A 4314-nucleotide genomic window follows, 5' to 3' on the forward strand; every position below is an offset into this window, starting at 1 on the left:
TATATTTAACATACCTTTATATAGACTTTAAAAAAATAACATAACCCTCTGCCCCTCAGAGACACATCTGCTCTCTTTTGAGTTCTGCAGGGAGCAGGGCCCACATCTTGTGAGTTAGGGTGGCCACCTGCCCCCAAGAGCTGCCAGCCCATCGAAGGGAGCAATGACTACTGCAGGGACAGCACCTGAAGGAACAGGATGAAACAATGGACGTGCGTGCTCACAACCAGGTAAGTAAGGTCTGGGAGAAGGGGGCCAGGCAGGCACCAGAAGGGGTGGGAGCGGTCTGTTGGCGAGAGCAGGTGGCACCCCCATGGTATAAAGAGTGCCTGAATAGGAACCCCCCCCTCAAGCCCATCCCAGAGCACTGGTAAATTTCAACCCTACGGAGTAAGTGGCCCCTTTTTGAAGGTCAGACGTGTTTACATTTCCATGTACAGGATAGAATCCCGACAGGGCTGAAGGAGGCCATGTGGCTTATCGGGTCTGCACCGACCACAATCCCACCCAGGCCCTATCCCCATAACCCCATACATTTACCCTAGCTAGTTCCCCCTGACACTAAGGGGCAATTTTAGCATGGCCAATCCACCTAACCCGCATATCTTTGGGAGGAAACCAGAGCACCCAGAGGAAACCCATGCAGACACAGGGAGAATGTGCAAACCACATGCAGACAATGACTCAAGCCGGGAATCGATCCTGAGTCCCTGGCGCTGTGAGGCAGCAGTACTAACCACTGTGCCACCCTCGGAATCGGGAGTAAACATTGCCTCAGACCCTCATGGACTTCAATACCCTCAGTGGCACGGTGGTTAGCACTGCTGCCTCACAGCGCCAGGGACCAGGGTTCAATTCCCGGCTTGGTCACTGTCTGTGTGTTTTTCCTGTGTCTGTGTGGTGTATTGGCCATGCTAAATTCTCCCTCAGTGTATCTAAAGAGGTGCTGGAATGTGGCGACTAGGGGATTTTCACAGTAACTTCATTGCAGTGTAAGTCTACTTATATTAATAAATAAACTTAAACAAGAGCACCAGTATAAGGGGAAAACAACAATTTTGTGGGCAGCACAGTGGTTAGCACTGCTGCCTCACAGCACCAGGGACCTGGGTTCGATTCCCGGCTTGGGTCACTGTCTGTGTGGAGTTTGCACATTAACTGTCTGTCACCAGCCACTTAAGTGCCCGTTTGGCATTTAATTCAGCAGACCTCCCGCGAGGAGGCAAAGTGGCTTCCAGCCGGATCTCCAGTTAGCCAGTGAGAACTCCACCTCTGCGATTAAATGTCCCCACGCGAATGAGGATTGCTACTGCCGGGGGACTGTCCCCAACAGGAGGCTCTGAAGAGGCTGAGCAAAAGATTAGAAATAAACACAGCCTCAAATTGTAATATTCTCTCCTAAATGTCAGCGCATAATTTTGATCAACTGGAGTTTAATACTTTGCTAAAATCCTCCTTTATTTGACATTTCATGTTCAAACAATTTGACCTTTAAAAGAAATGGCCATAGCAACCAAAGTAAAAACAGAAAATGCCGGAAATATTCAGCAGGCCAGACAGCTTCTGTGGATTGAGAGAGAAACAGAGTTGACATTTCAGGTTAATGACCTTTCAACAAAATTGGGAAATGTTAGATACGTAACAGGGTTTAAAAAGGGGGAGGGAGGGGAAAAGAACAAAAGAGAAGGAAGGCAGGAGAGATTAAATGTCCAAAAATATGCAGGTCAGGTAGATTGGCCATGCTAAATTGTCCCTTATTGTCAGGGGGATTAGCGGGGTAAATACATGAGGTTATGGGGATAGGACCTGGGTGGGATTGCTGTCGGTGCAGACTCGATGGGCTGAATGGTCTCCTTCTGCACTGTAGGATTCTATGATTCTATGAAATGGCAAAATGAATGAAGGTGCAAAGCCAAAATGAATGGTAATGGGATCTGTGGTGGACTACAGTTGTGCCTTTGTCCTGTCTGGACCACCGTTGTTGTGTTTGTCATGCCTGGACACATCCCCTGCCGGCTCTTCCCCTTGTCACCTCGTATAAAGGTGGCTGTTTCCTCCCCCTTGTTCAGTTCGGGTCGGTTATCTGTTAGGATATGCTCCTAGTTCTGTAATGAATAAAAGCCTACAGTTGTATTGGCACACAAGTAGTCTTTTGCCTAATTGATAGCACTTCAGGATCATTAAAAGAACAAGTAGGCGGTATTTTCCAGCCATGGTCGCCCCAAAACTGGACCTCTATAAGATCACCCCTCAGCCTTCTACACTCCAGAGAAAGAAGTCCCAGTCTATCCAGCCTCTCCTTATAACTCAAACCATCAATTCCCGGTAACATCCTAGCAAATCTTTTCTAGTTTAATAACATTGTTGATGCTGAAATTCACCGCACGGTGCCGAAGACAGAGAGGTCAGATTGAGAACAACCGTGACAGGTTACCGGGAGCTCCCCGACGCCAACTGAAGGCTAGCCCAACATTCAACTTGTGCAGAAATACTGGTCCATTGACTGTCACGTGACAAATGTAACCAGCCTAGCCACTGCCAAATGTCTCCAGGGACAAGTTACTCTGCATTAATGTAGAAACGCAGAGTAACACGCACACCAGTGCTGTGATCTCCAGGAACAATTCACAAGTAAGTGCATCGCAGGCACTTTGCATTTAAGCAGCGACTCGCTAATCTGGATGTTGCTGAATGACTAAAAACAAGATTTAAAGCGATTGGAAAATTCCACAGTAGTGCAATGACATAATAGCCCAAAAGGGAATAAGTGATGTAATCTCCACCACACATCGGCAACCCAAAAAGCCATGGAACATATTTTAATATTGTACCCTTTGCTGCAGACCAATAGTTTTCCACTCCTTTGAGAGGGTGGAGGTGTATTATTCACATAAAACCTGCTTTGCAGACACAGCACGCTCTCACAATAATCCCAGAGTGTAAGCACAAGCAACAGCTATGGAAACATATCATTAACCAGCATTCAAAATGGAACACAATTATTAACCCATCAGCTTCTGTAACCATTGCAGTGCTTTCACCATCTGTTTATTGGGGAGAAGGGGAACACCAGCAGATGAAGCAGTCCACCCCTCGTTTTTATTGTAAGTTATCTTAAACCAGCTCTGTTAATTCCCACCTCCATCAATGCTTAGAAGGTCTTTGCCCTGAGGTGGAACAATGGGCGGCACGGCGGCACTTTGGTTAGCACTGCTGCCTCACAGCGCCAGGGACCCGGGTTCAAGTCCGTCCTCGGGTCACTGTCTGTGTGGAGTCTGGAGTCTGCATGTTCTCCCCATGTCTGCGTGGGTTTCCTCCCACAGTCCAAAGATGTGCAGGTTAGGTTGATTGGCCATTCTAAATTGCCTCTTTAGTGTTAGGGGGACTAGCTAGGGTAAATAGATGGGGTTAAGAGGATAGGGCCTGGGTGGGATTGTGGTCGGTGCAGACTTGATGGGCCAAATGGCCTCCTTCTGCACTGTTGGATTCTATGATTGGTTGCTGCACTGCCCAGATAATCATTGTGTGAAAATGCCGGCGTTGGACTGGGGTAAACACAGTAAGGCGTCTAACAACACCAGGTTAAATTCCAACAGGCTTATTTGGTAGCAGACGCCACTAGCTTTCGGAGCGCTGCTCCTTCGTCAGATGGAGTGGAAATCTTTCCACTCCATCTGACGAAGGAGCAGCGCTCCGAAAGCTAGTGGCGTTTGCTACCAAATACACCTGTTGGAATTTAACCTGGTGTTGTTAGACTCCTTATTGCAGATAATCATTGGACAGACTTGGTAGAGCCAGTTCAGACTCTTAATGAGCTAGTTAGCGGATTAACTATGTGGTCTCCATCAATCAGCCAGTCCCTCAGCATGAGTTTACCATTGAATCCAAAATCTTTCATCAATGGCTTAACTGGCAAACCAGTGATGCTGAAGTTAAAATGGGGAATGGAATGCAAGAGGTATTTGGTATCAGTTGATGGATATACGAACATGCAGCTGGCGAACACAGAAGGACATATTAATGGTGCTTTAGCGGGTCACCTTGGCGGAGTCTGAGAAAGGTGTAACAACGTTCTTTCGATCAGAGGACTTGAGGAAGAGGAAGAAGGTGGAGAAATGAGGGAGTAACTTTCCTTTCATTTTGAAGAACTTTGTTTTATATTCAGCAATGCAAATATTTGAGGTTTGCACTGACTAGGCCGGGGGATTGTACTGTGCTGAAAAGTGTACATGACAAACTGTAATTTAATTGTACACACAATTGTCCCAGTTTGACTTTCTGCCCATATTCAAATGTGAATTCAGGTGGAAGTTA

The 4314-nt window shown here is 46.9% G+C and overlaps 1 pseudogene; it reads left to right on the plus strand.

The window, feature by feature from the left end:
• Positions 1 to 3866: 3866 nt before the first annotated feature.
• On the plus strand, positions 3867 to 4057 carry LOC144511048 (small nuclear ribonucleoprotein F pseudogene; annotated as a pseudogene).
• The last annotated feature ends 257 nt before the right edge of the window (positions 4058 to 4314 follow it).

Source organism: Mustelus asterias, chromosome 24, assembly GCF_964213995.1.
Source record: "Mustelus asterias chromosome 24, sMusAst1.hap1.1, whole genome shotgun sequence".
NCBI classification, from domain to species: domain Eukaryota; kingdom Metazoa; phylum Chordata; class Chondrichthyes; order Carcharhiniformes; family Triakidae; genus Mustelus; species Mustelus asterias.